This window comes from Melospiza melodia, chromosome 4 (genome assembly GCF_035770615.1).
Source record: "Melospiza melodia melodia isolate bMelMel2 chromosome 4, bMelMel2.pri, whole genome shotgun sequence".
Lineage (NCBI taxonomy): Eukaryota > Metazoa > Chordata > Aves > Passeriformes > Passerellidae > Melospiza > Melospiza melodia.
The window spans coordinates 53570998-53588290 of NC_086197.1; positions in this window are offsets into that span (position 1 = coordinate 53570998).

The window sequence follows — 17293 nt, forward strand, 5'->3', positions numbered from 1 at the left end:
ACTTATAGACATTGGATGGGAGCTGGCTCCCTAGGATGTACAATCCAGCCTCCTGCTATTCCAGGCAACCACATCATACAGTCTAGCTCATAAATGTCTCCAGGTCCATCTGAGTACTGTGAGACTATTTGCTTCCTGCTCAGAAGCTACGTTGAAATTAAAAGCCTGCCCCAACATCTGCATTTACCCAGGCCCAATTCAACCCCACATGTTCCTGGGCCAGGTGGCCACATTCTTCACCTGGGCATGCATAGAGGGTGCAAGAACAAGTGGAAGTGCCCTGAAACCTCCACTCCCACCTGAACAGGCACTTGCTGCCCCCCTGCTTCACACAAACATAACACACATGCAACAACTGGGTGAAAACCTTCCCCTCAGCATAAATACCAACATGCTTGCAACAGCTTCTAGGTAAACAGCCATCTAAGCCTGCCACCCTCAGCACTCACATGGACTCAGGTACAGAATATACAAACATGTGTAACCTCTAATGGCAAACTAATGATTTTCTTCATGCAGTCCAGAAATTGAAGAAGAATTAGGCTGATACACTCCCACACCACTGCAAGCAGCACTGCTATTAAATATATTATATTAATGGCATGAAACTGCAGCAGGGGAGGTTTAGGTTGGATATTAGGAAAAGATTTTTCACCCAGAAGGTGGTTGACACTTGAACAGAGTCCCCAGGGAAGTGGTCACAGCACCAGCCTGACAGAGTTCCAGAAGCATTTGAGCAATACTGTGAGCCACATGGTGTGATTTTGGGGTTGTCTTGTGCAGAACCAGGAGCTGGACCCAATGTTTCTTGTGGATCCCTTCAAATTCAGGATATTCTATTCTATTCTATTCTATTCTATTCTATTCTATTCTATTCTATTCTATTCTATTCTATTCTATATTGTGACACCCATTGCCTCTGAAGAAGCTCATGTGTGGCCCACCTCCCCATCCTTCCAGTTAATAAATGAGCACAGAGCAATGTAATTGCCCCATCTGTCTCATGCCTGCAGCTTTATAGAAGGAAGGTGAGCTCTTTTGACCCCCCTGCATGAGGGGTCATGCATAATCATCTCATGTAAATCCAAACCCAGCAAGCAGAGGACTGCCCCTAATCTTCTCACAGGCCTACAAAAGCCTCATGGACAGAACACCAAACCAATAAACCTCTGCATGGGGAGGCAAACAATAAATAGCCCCAAGGGAATGAGCTGGCCTCCCTCAGAACACAGGCAAGCACAAAGGACCCATCTACAGAAGGAGGCCCAGGATCACAAACATCAGCTGCGTGGCATGAAGAAACAAGTTGGCCCACTAGACACAAACACACAAACCATCAATTCTTTTGAAAATGACACATAGGAAGTTTGCTGTGCCCTCTCGTACTCCAAACCTGCAAGCCCAAGTGGGGAAAATCACCCAGACACAAAAATACACACAAAGACCCACACACTCCTCAGGCAGACGGGCATGCAGCTCTGAGGACACTTCTGGATGTTCCCTGGATTATCTGTAGACATCTGTTCCCAGTGGATTAAATGCCAAAACTACTCACACCTCCCAGAATCAGAGAAGGAAGCTTGTCTTGGCAACTACAGGCTCAAATTTCCTTGCCTTTATCACTTTGGGGTGTTATGACTGTGGGGTGTTTCCTCCAAGCTCTTTTGAAGCTAAAAGCTAAAGGAACATAGACTTGCTTCCATCTCTCTCTACTTCCTCCAAGGACAGACAGTATCTAATTTTGGAGGGTGTTGAAGTAGGAGAAAAGGTTTCCAACTCCAAATTAATGCAGGATTTGTTCCTGCTTGAGTTCCTCCAGGATCATCTTGCAGTCTGTTTGTGATGAGTCTCCCAGAGGCTCTCCTGCTGGCACACATCCCTTCAGGACTCAGAAGGGCCAGGCCAGGATCCTTGTGCAACCAGGGCTTCTTCTGGGGGTCAAATGGTATTTGCTCTTACTCCCACTGACCCAGGAACACCACTTAACTCCAGCAGAACAGAAGTGCCCCAAGAGACAAGCAGAAGCAAGTACCACATTTCCAGCAGTGTGGGACATTTGGGTCCTCAATCTGATTCAAAGCCAGTCCCTCCATGCATATTTGTCCCATTGCAGATGATCTGGATGATACAAAAGCTCACCCCCATGTTTATTTTGCAGAGGCTCTGACCTTGCAAAAAGCCCTGGAAAGACTCTGTTGTTTTTTACTTCACAAATAAAAAAAAAAAATCACTGAGAGGGAAAAAAAACCTCCTAAGGACGTCATAGATACTTTAAGTCAGCTGCAGAGGTGCCTCATTCCTATGTCCGGCGGTACAGAAAAAGAATCACCTTCTAATTCTTTTGTGCTGATGTCTTTGAGACCACTACCTACAGTCAGGCCTGACCTCTCTGCCCCCTTAATGGGGATGAAAACAGCCCCAAAAACCACTCTGGTTTACACCTTTCTGCTGAGCTCCTGCTCTGTTGGGCTGCCATGTCCTCTAAGACTGGAGATTCTGTTAGGGGTGAACTAGGGAGCTGACCTTATTAGAGCAATTCCCTAGTGTTTTCCCAACATATGCCAGGGAGTTGTTAAGTCCTAGAACAGCCCAGAATCTGGGAATCACAAAAGTGATGATAAAACTGTTTATTTAACCCTCTGTGCCCCGCCTAGGCATTATCAGTTCAGTGGGGATGGTACCTACACTGCACGTAAGGAGTAGGGGCGGGGAGTGCAGCCAGCCATCCCCCTCTCACCCATCGCCCTGTGCCGTTTGTCCCCGGCAGGAGGGAGGGCCGGGCAGGGAAGGCAGCCACGCAGTCTCCTGCACTACCTGCGGTGTGCTGCCAGGCAGGGGAGCCTCGCTGGCAGCGCTTCCAGCTCGCCGAGCCGGCGGATCAGCCCTTCTCCCTCTCTGTCTCTTCCCCTGCCCATCTGCCCGTCTCCCACCGGGGCACAAGTGGGTCCCAGGGATGGGGAAAACAGGCCAAGGGAGAAGGCTGGGCTCTGCCCTCGTTGCAGTCAGAATCTCTCCGCTGATCTATACTGCGGTGAACAGTGACAGATTGATTTTACAGCTCTGCTTGGAGCCGGCCGCTGGCCCTGGGCTGTGGATGAATCAGCTTTCTCTGGTCCTTGGCTTTTATTTCATTATTTTACTGCAGCCTCGCTCACAGGCAGCTAAAGAGGGAGCGACAGGGAGAAACATGAAGTTGGCAGATTTCCTTCCTTGCTCTTGTGCTCCCAGCCTCCCAGCCTGGCTTTGGGACTCCAGGAGGAGGGATTGTTTTCCAGGAACTGACATCTATCAGGAATAAAGACATGAGGCTCCTTCTGCATGGGCAGATGCATGTTGCAGTGGCTGTGGGAGACAGCAAGGACTGCACAGGCACTGCACAGCATGAACGGCTCCTGCTCTGCTGTGACAATGACTCAATCCTTGCCAAATGGAGGGGGGCCCAGTTTTCAATGCAAGGGACAGCATGTTGGGAAATAACAATGCACTCAATCCATGAGTGCATTGGACACTAACCTGCTTTCAGACTCCAGCATGGAAGTGGTTCTAAATTCTCTTCTTATAGCTGTGGACATAGAGGAGGGGGCAAGGGCTGTACCCTGCTGTCCCCAGGAGGTCTCAGAGCAGACACAAGGTTCTCCTGGAATGAGGTAGCACCTCTAGGTATGGAATTGACTTTCTTCTCTCTCCTGGCTGTGGTTGCTCAGAGAAAGCTAGTTCTAACTCTCCTGGGTCTCGCACTGTCAAGAAGAGCAACAAAACTCAAGCAAGGATAGAGCAACAAAATCAAAGGGCAGAAAGGTGTTGGGTTTTTCCAGTTCTGACCTGGAACTACAGTGGGACAGCTCAAGCCAGACTGTTGAAGCAGTCTGGAAACAGAAGAGCAGAGAACAGAGGGACCGACCAAAGTGCAACAAATGTTCCTCTCCACACTCTCAACATCTCAGGAGTGAATAGGAGAGAATATCTGCTCTATCAGACTTAGTTCTGAAAAAATCTCTTTGTCAGAACTGAAAATCTACTCAGAAGGCCCCTCACCTCTGCTGGCATCTGCTCTGTAAAAGGAGGAATAGCCAAAGGAATCCAACACCAGTTTGGCCTGCTCCAACCTTCTTCCCACACGCTCATGTCCCAAGGGGGACACATCACAATGGGTGGTACTTCCATTGCAACGGATTCAGGACATCCTGGAGCTTTCTCCTGCCTGATTCCAGAGCTCTCCAGCAATACAGACCACCTAGGGAAGGAGTGTTCCTCAGAGGACAAATGTCTGAAGACAGACAGCTAAAGCATTGTGTCATTGGGCTCTCCCAAGCTCACACATATCCTTTCTCTCCACTTGCCCCTGCACAAGCATCAGAGAATGGCCTTGAAGGTGGCCAGCACAGCTCAAACCATCAGAAGGCAAGGGCCTTTTATCTGCAAAGATCAAGGTGTGGGAGGGGAAGGGAGGGGAATCAAGACAGGAAAAGGAGGAGAGGCTTCCCAGTGGTCTGTCCCAGCAAGAGGGACGGAGACAGCAAAGTCCATCTCATCCATTTTGTGTAATCTTTTAATCTCTCGGTTTTTAATCTTTCACATCAAGAATGAGACCCATCATTAAGAGTAGAAGAAATCCCAGTTGGAAGGGAGATGAGGATGGTGAAAGAGACAAAAAGTCCTCTTGCTTCTAAGTCTTCTGCTTTGTTCCCCTTCTCTGTGTCTCTCTCTCTCCCTTCCTTCCTTTTTCCTCTCTGCTTACAAGCAATAATATAGGTGACCTGACAGACACAGAACACACTGGGGGCCTCAGCAGCTGGAGGAAGGGCAGTGCCATAGCCTAGGTGTGGTGCAGGTCAAGCCCTCCCTTGGTGGCACTCTGTGGTGACACACAGGCATGAGGCTCAGTGTGCCAGCTCCTCTTGAAAAGCCCTTCTGCAGCCAGAGAGACAATCAGCAAACATTGCCAGCCAGGCTTCCTCTTGTCAGAGACAGGGTGACCTGTAGAAGCCAGCCCACCCCTCATCAGGAGAGGAAAGACAAGTTTTTGGAGGGCAAAGGAGGACCTGGTAGCAACTGACTGACTTGTCCCACGGCCTCAGGCTGGGCACTCCACATCTCAGCTTCTCCCATCTGTCCAATCCCATGGATAACAATCCTCACCTCAGAGGGTGATTGAAAGAGGTTAATGAATTAACATTTGTAAAAGCTTTAGATAAAAGGCTAAGGATTATTACTGTTGTTATGCATGGAAACAACTCCTAACGAGCATTTCCCATCTCCTCCCTCCTTCGAGCCTGGGAGATCATCTGACACAGATCCTGCCACACAGGAGCTCCCCCAGAGATGGAATTACAGGGAGCGGGCTGCGGACTGCCAGAGACACTAATCAGGGGAAGACAAATTGGGGCCACTCCATCAACCAGCAACGTGCTGGGCTGTGGGGCTGAGAGCCTCTCCACTCACTCTCTAATAACTGGTGACAGGTCCATGCCACCCCCATCGAAGTTCAGCAGGAAAAGGCTGCTGACTTCTGACCATAGCAAGCCTGCCCCTCCTCTTGCCCTTTCAAGGCTGTCGACTGACCCAAGATAGATGCACGAGGATTTGCTTTAAGGAAAGCTTGATCCCGAAAGGATCAACCCAAAGGAAACTTCTGGGCTGCTGGCTTGCAGTAAGATTCAGGAACAGGCCAGACAGACATTCCAATCACAGGCATAGGAAGAGACTAGCTGGGATCAGATTTCGGTATCTTAAACCTTGAGCAAAATGTTTTCTAGGCTAGGGATGAGAAGTAATTCAAAGCAGAAGTCTTAACATTATACATCCCTCCCTTACACACAAATATAACCTCAAGGAAGAAAAGCCCTCCCTAACTTGCCTGCTATAAATACACCAAACCACTTAAAATGGCTACGTTAAAAGAGAGCTGGTAATTTGATAGTGGTCTCCACTTAATTAGATTAGGCTCTTCTTGAACTCAAGGGCTGAAAGCAGCTGATCCTCCTTTCTTTTTCAGTATGTTCCCATCAGCTGCCACGCAGGAAATTATTGTAGTCATCCATGTCTTGGGCAGCTGGATCACCAACCACATCTGTGCCACAAAGTGCAGAACTCCAGGTCCCAGGAGAGAGTGGCTGCACCAGCACAGTGCCCTGTCTGGGCTGCTCAGCAGTGCTGAAAGTAAACAGTGCTGTGCACAGGTGCTGACAAAGCTCTTCTGTCACATCTGGGGCACAAATCAGCCTCTCTGCACTGCAATGGGTGGGAATCACACTTGAGCTAGGCAAATAGCAAACAGCACAGTCAGTCACCCCTGCAACAGGAGACCAGAGGACAGCACTACCTTGGTCTTTGCAGGAGACTAGAGCATTTGTTAATAAACCATATACGCAGACAGAATATTTTTTAAAGTACCTTGTTTGTCTGACTTCTCATTTAGAAGGAAATAAGTGACCTGTTTGTAGGGTACTGGAGCTAGTTGCCAGGGTCTGTACCTGATCATCATTGATAATAAGACAGAAAGTCACTTGGAAGGGAGAGGCAAAGTTGTTCTGGTGTTAGGACAGTGACTTGGCTTCATCAGCTCTTGAGGGATTTGCCAAGCCCCCCCCAGCAGTGCAGTCAGCCAGCCATTACCTTTTTCTCTGGAGTCCAATCCAGTTCTCATTCAAACTGAGAATAATTGTGTCACTGCTGTTAAACTGCTGTATTGGACTGATGTCCTCCCTCTCTGGGTCTTCCAACCTTTGCTCAGTGAACTTTATTCTGTCCCTAGCAAGGCTGCATTCTGCTCCCTCCACAAAACACCTCCAGATCTGGAGAATTAAAATTGCCAGACCTTTTGCTCTCCTTCAACAATGGAGGAAGTTTGTTTTAACAACACACAATTTTCTATTCAGTATGTTCTTAATTAATAATAAAATATGTGTCGGTTGTTTTGTTGTGGTTGTTAGTTTTTTTTAATCCTCCTTTTTTTGTTAGTTATTCAGTTTGATTTTTTTATTTTACCTCGTTAATGTAGTGGTGATTTAGATGCAGTTTCCTCTCTCTGCTGCACTTAATGAGTCGTCAGCTTTATTCACTCTCACCCGCATCCTCATGGGAGCATGCTTTGATTTTCTAGTGGGTGCATGAAAACACAGATTAAAGCAATTAGACAGAAATAATCTTAGGGAAAGGGGAAAGAGATCCAGAGCACCTAATTATACCATTTTAATCAAGATACAATTATGCAGAGACTTTTATAGATTATAAATTAACCAAACTCCAAAGGCAGAAAAAATATCATTTTAAATATGGTTCATTATGCTTGTTGTTTCTGTCTTGTGAGCTCTCTCAAACTGGACTTCAGGGTTCATTTAGAAAAAAAATCTGGACAGGCCTGTGCAGAAATGGAGGAGAAATAGACTTAGAAGACCCTGCTTGCTAGGATCAGGGTCTGGAAAGGGCCTCTGAGGGAAGGTGGGGAGCCACAGCATGTTTCTCACTCACTGATCTCACCAGTCTTTTCACACTGAGTGTGTGCACCCGCTGGTTAGCCAGGCTGACTGAAGGCCTCCGGCCACCAGCTTGGCTCAGGTAAGGAAAGCCCCAGTTCATGTCTGGGTCTTGCTTTGCCCGAAAAGGCTGTGCCAAGCTGCCAGTGAAGGACTGTGGGTACTGTAGTCTAAGGAGCAATTTTCCAAGCTACAAACATTCCAATTAGAAACACAGTGAGTGGGCAAACAAAACACATCAGGCTGGATGTGTTTTCTTCTGAACCCTGGAGGAACTTAAGCCAGCTGCTCCAGATTTATAGCTGCTCCAGATTTATTGCAGCAAAACCACAAGGCACTCAGGCTCTCAGAGCACGTAGGAAGGTTCTTTGCTCCTGCCATCTCTGCAGAGGAGACAGGGAGACCCCCGCTCCCCCCAGAACTCCAGGGAATCCCAGTTTCCCATGTAGCTGTCATACTGACTTTATGATGGGGAAGGTGTCCAGACCTTAGGCAGAAGCAGGAAGCCAACTCAGGCACCTCTGGCTCTGTGGCTGCAGCCCAGTGACATCTGTGAGGCATCCTGCTGGTCACTTGTGCCATGAGCACAGCTCCAGCCATCCCTCCTGCACTGCGTGTGGCACTCCTTGAGCTGCTTCCAGGTGATGAGGAGACAGGAGAGGGCTTACCGCAGTGATCCTCGGCTTCCTGAGAGGTTTGCCAAGTCTCCTGAACGGTTTTGCTGCACTGCGGCCTGTGCAAAACACTTCTCCAGAAGAGTTTGCTGCCAGGCACCTCTCACAGGGGCATCTCAACCCACCAGGGCTTGTCTCCATGGCCATGGGCACCCATGCCATGAGCAGCAGGGCTGAAATGGCTCCTGTCTTCTCCATTCAAAGCCATGCTCTCATCTGCCCAGGAGCAGCCTTGACCATTTCCCACCTGTGAGTCAGTCCTGCTGACACTGTCTGCAAGGTGAGCATGGCTGGGCTGTGCTCAGAGCTGGTCTGCCACAGTGACATCACCAGGACAGGCAGCTGGGAAAGGAAGGGATTGATGGGTCCTACCATGGAGCCTGAGGCTCCAGGGGGTGAAAGACAGCTGCCCTTTTACTCAGCTGCCCTGTGCCAGAGCCATGCCATTGCCGGGGTGGGGAAAACCCTGGGCTGTGTGTACTCTAGCTCCCATCCATGTCTGTGTCCAAGTGAGCTGATGGAGACAGGCATGGGAGATTCCTAGGACTCCTCTCCCTTGCATCCTCCTCACCCATTTTCTCCTTCCCCCTCCGGCAGGGATGAAAACACGGCTTGCTGCTGCTGCACTTCATCATCATCGCCTCCTTCAGCCAGGGCAGAGCCCCTCAGGGCCGCAGGGTTTCGGGGGCGGCCCGTTCCCCCTCTGAGGGCTCGGCCTGAGCGGCGGTATCGGAGTGCCCTCTGCTGGCCCCACGGCCGGACTATCTGGCCGGCCCGAGGCTCGCACACCGCCCAGCAGCCCTGGGGAGCTGGGTCTCGGCCTGCCCCCACCGTGCCCCGACATCCCCGCCATACTGAGCACACTGCAGCCCACAGGAGCCAGCCCACGGGCAGCACGGAGCCCTGCCCGTGCTGGGCCAGAGCCCCAGAGGAGCCGGCATGGTGGGGAAGGGGGACAGAAACGACTGCAAGTCAGCAATTGCTCTCCTGCTTACCCAGTGCTGCGGTGGCCTTGCTGCAGAGACTCCCTGTGGGATGTGTGCCCCATTCCGTGGAAGGAACAGTCCGTCCCATCCTCCTTAGCCCCAAGAGGCACAAAAATGAGTTGTGGTGAAAGGGGCAGAGGAAGAGAACTCTCTCTCCCTTTAGGCTTGGTGCCATTGGTTGACCCTGTGAATGAGTCTCCACAGAGCTGGAGCAAAACATCCTGACTATTTACCTGTTCCAGGTGGTTGGGATCTTCCGTCACACTGGGATGTGCGTGCATCTTATTCTCTTATTCCTCACGCCAAATTTTCCTGCAGAGCTCCCCTAGATAACTCCCAGTGTTTTGACTATGCCAACCTTCCATGGTGAAACTGGCAGGGAAGACTGGAATCATTCTGCCTGGACCCAGGACATCAGGATTCAGACCCACCTGGATTCCCAAGTTATGCTAAGAAAGCTCCCAAGACTGAGTATGCAGAGTGAGGGTCTGAAGTCCCTGTGGATCAATGCTGATTTAAACCAGCAGAAAACATGTCTGGAACTAAGGTGACATTGAGTTGCTCTCAGGAGTGCAGAAAAAGAGAGAGTGAGAGGACAATCCAAGGAACTCAGGTCTTTTTGTGGAGCTAGTCACTGGGTGCTTCAGCACATTAGCCATTCAAGCAGGGATCACACTGACCTGACAGATATGAGGTGAGCTAATTAGCAGTCCTCTTCTCAGGTTCCTTCCAAGCTCAGGTGCTGCAGAAATGCTGAATACCAGGTCTAGTTATGATCCAGGACAATTGTTAGTTGGAAAGAGGCAATAGAGAATGGTTATCCAGGGAGATGACTTGAGTTTGGGTCTGGGGGTATGTTGAGGTATTTGGGGGTCTCTGAGGGAGAGATACAGCGAGGTGCTGATCATGCCAGTATGAGCAGGCCTGACAGAGCAGAGAGGAGTCCCAGAGGAGCCCTGGAGGAGAATCCCTGAGGAGAAATTTCCTCCCACATGTCATGGGTAGGCAGCTGAGCCCTGCATGCTCTTCCACCAGGAACTGCCCTTTATAAATATTACAGAACATTGACTGCAAAAAACAAAAAGCATATGCAGTGAAAGAAGGGGTTTTGTAATGAAGAAAAAAAATGTGTCCTGCAGCCTCATCAAGGGGAGCAGTGCTGCATCCTGCTCTGGAAGAAAATATTCAAATTGCTTAGATATGCAGTACATCAAAAGACTTCATCATGGGACTAACACAAAGTGTTGCCACCCTCATTGGGACTCCTTGTGGTCTTGAAATGCCATGCATGGCAGCTCTCTGCCAGGGAGGAGTATGAGTGGATACCATCCTTTCCTGGCCTTCATTAGTGTAATGTAAAAAATAAGCTGACAGCATCCAAGGTGAAGTAAAAACTTCCCTTTCCCTCAGCTTTTCATTAAGCACTGCTGAAACCACTGCCCTCTCTCCCTGTCTGATAGTCATCTAAATGTCGAGCCACAGACAATGAGGAGCCAACCTCTGCTCCTATTAACCCAAAGTGCTGGAAGGATTGCAGGGCAGAAAAACCACTTTGCCTGGTAAAAATGTAAATGTCACTTTACAGAGGACAACTACAATTTGACAGAAAATCCACTGCCTCTTCCAAACACTTTGTGAGCTTTTTTGGATGCCATGCCATGGCTTGTTGAGCAAGCAAGGTGGAACACAACTGCTATTTTTTCAGACCCATCCACTCAATCTCCATCTGCAGTCCATTTATCTGTCACTGGATGAGCCTGTCACTACCACAAGGGCTCCCATTTTTTAAAAGCACCAAGAACAGTGAAAGGCAGCCAAGACCTCCTCACCAGAAAAATTCAGATCCGTAAAATATTGGCATGGATCCCATTCTCCATGATCCCCTGGCTAAATCCCAGCCAGAGTGGTGTCAGACTGGGAGTTCCCTGGGCTCCTCTAAATGAAAATGATTTTCTGCAACTGAAATTGAGATCCCATTATCCCACGTTGGATCACTTCCAAGTAGCACAGAAGCCTTCAGCCTGTTTTCTCACCCACTAGGTACCAGCTCCTACCAAGTAAGTCAATACCCTCTCTCGTTGTCCTGCAGCAATGCTGGGCAACAGCTACAGGGACATCTCAGTGTTTGCAGAGCTACCAGGGGGAAGAAGCCTGTGATTATTCCTGTGCCATCAAAACTAGACCTTAAGGAGAAGAGCTGAGAGATAGGAATCCACACTGAAGTCCTGGAGCAAGCCCTGACTACAAAGCTCTGCAAGCTTATTTTCCTCAATCTCTCTATGGTCTTCTGCCCCATTCCCAGCCTGGTTGTTCTTTGTTGGCACAGACCACATGAGAAACAAAACCCAGAATTCTTCTGAGATATAGGAAATTCTTTTTATCTGCGCTCTACCCAATCCACCCATCCATTAATCAGTGACTCCCACTGTCTGCCAGAATGTTTTAATTCCTTTTCTGTGAATGCTTCCTGCCTTCACCACCCTTTAAGTTCCTCCTTAGATCAGGTGGAAGGCACGGGGCAGTGTGAAATAGTGAAATAGTTAACTCCCCTGCTGAGGATGCCAAGCTCCATCAGCCGTACCAGGGTTCCAAAAAAATAAGAACACTCCAGGTATTTTGCACTCCAGGGCAGAGAGGGCTCTCAGAGAAACTCACTGTGGAAATAACCACAGAGAAATAACCAGGAGAACAAAAAAGAGATATAAAAAGGAAAGCAGAAAAATGCACACATTTGAGGGCAGGGAAAGGAAAAGAGCAATGTGGAGATGCAGAGCAGCAGAAATTGAGAAGATAAAATGATATCCACAGAGAGCTGGCTATAGGGAAAGAGAAGGGGAGGGAGCCATATAGAGGAGAGAGCACAGATGCAAGGAAAGAGAACACAGGGCATGGAAGGGAAGGGGGCAGTCAGACAGGGAAGAGGGAGGGATCTGGAGAGATTGCCTGATGTCAAATCTGATAGAAAAGAGGATTTATCTGCAAAAATAACCCAGATCTAAGCCACAGCTTCAGAGCAGCTGCGCACACAGCCGCAGCACTATTTGCTCTCAAGCAAGAGAAAAAATGTGCTGGTGCAGGTTGCAAAGCAAAGCAGGGTCGTGCCACACCAGGAGGCTGCCCATCAGCCTGGACCAAGACGAAGGCAGGCAAGGCAAGGCAAGGCAAGGCAAGGCAAAGAAAGAAAGACGAGGCAAGGCAGAGGAAGGCAAGAGCGAGCAGGGGCGGCGGTCGGTCCCTGTCCAGGGTGCTGACCAGAGCCTGCCGCCTCCAGACCCGCCCGCGCTCCTCCTCCTGCCCCTTCCCGTCCCAGAGGGCTGGGGCCGCTCTGGGGACTGCAGGCAGACAAAAGCAGTGCGCTTCCCGGAGCGAGCGGAGCAGCGGGGAAAGAAACACACACTCAGCTACAAATAAAATATATTTTCCCCATTCCTCTCTGCTGCCAGTGTTTTCAGCAGTGGGGCTGGGCTTTCTCAGGGCAGGCCTGGATGAGCAGCAGTAAAGTGCATATCCATGGTCAGGGAATGAATGAGCATAAGGCACCTCTGGAGCTGCACTTCTGACCTGTCTGGAAAGGTCACTGTATGGATTGGACATCCCCTCTGTGAAGGACACCCCCCATTCCTCCTTGAACTAGCCTGTGCTGCCCTGGACGTGTCTGGGTGCCCTCTGTCTCTTTTGCTGCTGGATCCCAGGCAGTCAGAGATAGAAGTGGGAGGATGAACTCACAGCTATCCCACTTGCCCCTGATCCATCCAGATTACATGACGAGGAACTGGCAGTCACAAAAGCACAGTGTGTGTTGTCCCATGTTTGCCACCAGGGAGCTTTTGGTGGGGAGGTTTCACTCCATGGCCTTGATGATTACAAAAGGCTGAGTCTGCAAAGAGGTCCTAAAACCGTGGTCCACCCACAGGTGGACAGCTGCTCTGTCCACACAGCAGTTTGAGCTGTGACTGTGGCCTGCCAAGTCATTTCAAAGATGAAAGGGCTGGAATGGAGCTTGGCCTCCTCTGCCCTCAGCTCTAGGAGGGTGTCTCTGCCTCTTCCCAAACACATCCTGGCCTCACCAGGCCATTTTTGTTCCAGAGAATTGCAAATCAGCTGCCCCATAGAGGAGAAAGCAGTGCCCAGGACCCTGACAGAGCTGCTCAATGGGCATCTACAAACGGTGTTGGCACAGCGCTGCAGAACAAACCCGTCTCTTCAAGATCAACCAGGTACCAGTGCTTTACTAGCAGAAACTGGGCTTTCAATTCCAGCACTGATAGTCCGGACAGAACTATGTGTTTAGTTGGACAAACATCTGATGGAAGGGGTACAAGGTGGCTGGCCCTGCTGCAGGATTAGATAACCTCCTGATAGCTGAATAACAGCACCTCTCTAACTCTCTGTGATTCTAATATGTGACCAAATCAGAGTGCAGTTTCCAGTCACACAGATCATTGTGATACCAGACTACAAACAACACAAACACATTTTTCCAACACTGAAATCTTGCTTGTATGTCACATGTAGCAGGAACTTGATATGGCACAAACATGATTCATGCCATGTCCATGTAACAGCAAGCATGACTCTATAAGAACCTTTCTCCAGGTCACTGTAAGAGGCAAAATGACCTCCAGGGATGCAGATGCAGGGCATCAGCTGGGTCCCAACTCTCCTGTCAACCAAGCAAATAAGGAAGCTTTTAATCAACTAGGCCCACATTACACAAAGATGTGCTGCCTGTCAGCAAGACAGCCCCATCTTTTGGGATGACTGAAGCCAGAAAAATAAACCAAGAAGAATCAGAACAGAACAGCACAGTCCCAGGTTAGCTAGGATAAATTACCTGCCTTGTGGCATCTCCCCCAGCTCTGCTCTCCTTGGCTGTGCTGTGCCCAGTAGCTGGCTGGCTGAGTAGCCATCGCTCTCTGGTGGCCAGTGCCACACGTTTAAGTTGGAACATTATTCTCCAGTTCTAGGAAATTGGATTAAGGTTCAGACAATACTGACTGTTATTTACCTTTGATTAAAACCAGCCCTCCTCCCTCCTGGGCCAGAAAGACCAATGTTGCTGTTATTTACTCTGCTGCCAAACCTGGAGTTCAATCCCTGCCCTGCAGCACTCAATAAAAGTCAGCGCAGAGGTGGGGGTGTGCAGCAGGCAGGGCTGAGTGGGTGGAAGAGGAGTGATTATCCAGGCCACCATGTCCAGTTTGTTTCTTTTGCAGTCAGACTCTGGCTCAGCAAGGACTGGGGTGCTCAAATTGCCTGCCTCTGTGGCTCGTAGGGCTGAGGAATCCAGCCAGGGTGATCCCAAGCAAGCGCTGTTTGGCCCCATGCCTGCCTCTGGTCCTCTCTCTCAACAAATCCCCACTTCCATACAGCTTTCCTTTTTGTGTGTGTCCTTCTTTCTCTCTCTTCCTTCAGCCTCCCCTCTCTGCCACGACCTCCCCGCCTCCTCTTTCTGCCTTTTCCTCTCTTCTGCTCCCACTCCTTCCCTCCCTCTTCCCCCCAGTCCCCTTCTCATTCCTCTCGTTCCCCTCCTTCCCTCTCCCCCACTCTCCAAGCCGCTATTCCAGGACAATAGAGCAGATGGCAGGCTGTTTGTTTTATGTGTCCCTTTGGAAAATCAGCTCAGCTGTTGAATCTGCGACTTTTGCTAAAAACAGACTCCGTCCAATACAGCTGAATGCCAGGCAGAAAGGAGAGGGTGTGGGGGGAGCTGCTCTCCCTTCCAGCTGCACCAAGAGTCTGTCAGCACCCCACACCATGGGAAACAAGCCTGTCAGAGAGCCCAGAGAGGAGCTTCTGCCCTGGCAAGCAGAGAGCTTGGCCAGCTTCTACAGTCAGCCTCACTCCACCAAAACTGATGGTGATGTGGGAAATGTGGGGCAGCGTGGAAGGGGCAGACTCTTGTCAGCACATCCATCCTGCTCATTGCCCCAGCCTGCTGCTTCTCCCAGTGTTCATGGAAGCTGAGTTATGTGGGGTATGCTCAGGCAGAAGATGTAGAACAGAGTAGAAGCTGATGCTCTTTGCCAGCCCCATATCTCCTCATATGCTACTGGGAGAGCCACGAGTGAAAAACCAGCAGCCGGTAATGAGTGTGTGGAGAGGGGAAGACAGTCCTTACCTTCTTCCTTCTGGCTTTCCCCCCTTTTTTTTTGAACCAGTACCCTAGGCCCCACGGTACTGGCCATCAGACCACCATTCATTATTTGCCAGCATAGCTATGAAGAGGATGTAGATTTTTTTTCTCTGGTTCTTTCTCTTATCCAAACTGCTTGCTTCATCCCTCACCTCTCCCTTCACATGTGCTTACACCAAAAATCTTTCAGATCTTCATGGTATTTCTGGGTGGAAAGGAAACTCTTCTCCTGAACTCTGCCCCTTCTTGGCCCAAAAAGCATCATCTTCTCCCTGCTCAGACATAACAATACTGCCTCATCGATCCTGTAAGCCCTCTCCTCCTTCCTCACCCTGTCCCTGCTTGCAAGTAATTCAGAGTAGGCACCCTGTCCAGCACGAAGTACAGGCTTGCCTTGGCTCAGAACCAGGGCTGCTGGATTCTTTGCCAGTGCAATTGCTGGATATTTCATGGCTTATCCTCTGTCTGATACAACGTGGCCAAAGGCACCAGCTGTGGGCTCTCTCTGTGCCCCACTTCTGGGTGGGATGGGGAAAGCAGGGTTTCAGAATAGCAGCATCTCTCCCCATCCAAACGCCCTGTTTCATCACACTTCTTTCTACACTGCTAAAATCAACACTGTCTTGTTTTCAAGCAGTGGCAGAAGGGTCAGGGCCAGAAAATCCTGTTTAATTTGTTCTTAAAGTTCACTAGGGATCAGATGCAGCTCCCAACAAAACCAAGAGAGGCTTAACCGAGGCACAGTCAGCTGTAAAATCGGAAGAGGCTCCTTAGCCTCACAAAATCCTGGAAGGCAATTTAAACACAAGAGATAGGCAAGGAGCCCATTCTTGGGGTCTGTAATTAATCACTTACAGTTCAAACAGGGAGAGAGATAAGTTCCCAGCTTTCTTGGAGTCCAAGCTGGATCAAGCAGGAAGGAAAAAAAATCTCAGGCTGTCAAGGAACAGCCTTAAGAGGCAATGCCATCTGAGCAACAACAGCTCAGTTCTGCACTCCTTTAACCTCCCAGGTATTTAGGCAGAAAGTCTACAGGAAAAAAATCCTGCACCAGCTGGTGAGAACAGGCACAGTTACTTCAACATTTATGATGCTGCTCCTCATCCTGGCCCTGCTTATGTCTTTGGCAACCCTTGCATCCTCTTCAGTGGAGCCACATGATGAGCACTATTTGGCAGAGGAGAAAGTTCTAGTTAGTCTGAGATTCCATCTCAGGCACAAACTGCTAGCAGGTTCCTTGAGGAAAAATATAAGGATGGTCTATGCCTCCCTGTGCCCATGCACCTACTGAATGGAGCAGTCACTCATCCTCCTTCAGTTTTGCATCCATCCCAGAAGTGTGCAGAGCCAGCTGTCAAGTCAGGTTTTTCAGAGATTGAAGACAAAAGAAATTTAACAAATTCACTTAAAGAGTTGCTGATTCCACTCTGGACTATTTGAAAAGGCTGCATTGTAAGCAAGGGCAGAAGTAACAGAAGAAGCTAAATCTGTTGTAAGCAATTGACTGTGACACTGGTGAAAAGCCACTAACTTATCTGGAATGTTACTAAAAAAAAAGAAGAGGTTCAGGGCCAACAAAACTGATCTCACCTCTTCCAAGGTGGACTCTGTCTCACAGTCTGACATCCTCAGTGGCATTGGTGAGCTGCAGTTGCCCTGATCACAAAAAGAATCCAGACCTGGGGGCCCGGCAATACCCCCTTTCCTGCTCCTGCTGGGCAACCCCCAAACAGCACTTTCAACGTACTGCTAAAACTCCTACACTCCTCCAAGGCATTGCTCGATGGTTTCTTTCCTTCCAATCTCCTTTCTTCCTGTTCCCATTTCTCATCCTTTGACTTCTGTCTGATAAACTGCTCACCTTTTGAAGGCTGCTTCCTTAGCAAGAAGCCTGGGGAGAGAGCTGAAGGCTGCAGTGTGGGTACAAGTTGGGCAAATCCCACCGTGGCTCAGGAATCTGTTTTTTCTTTGGCAGCACAGCTGTTAAGAGGAGTTGGCACCAGAGACAGAACCATTGTCTAT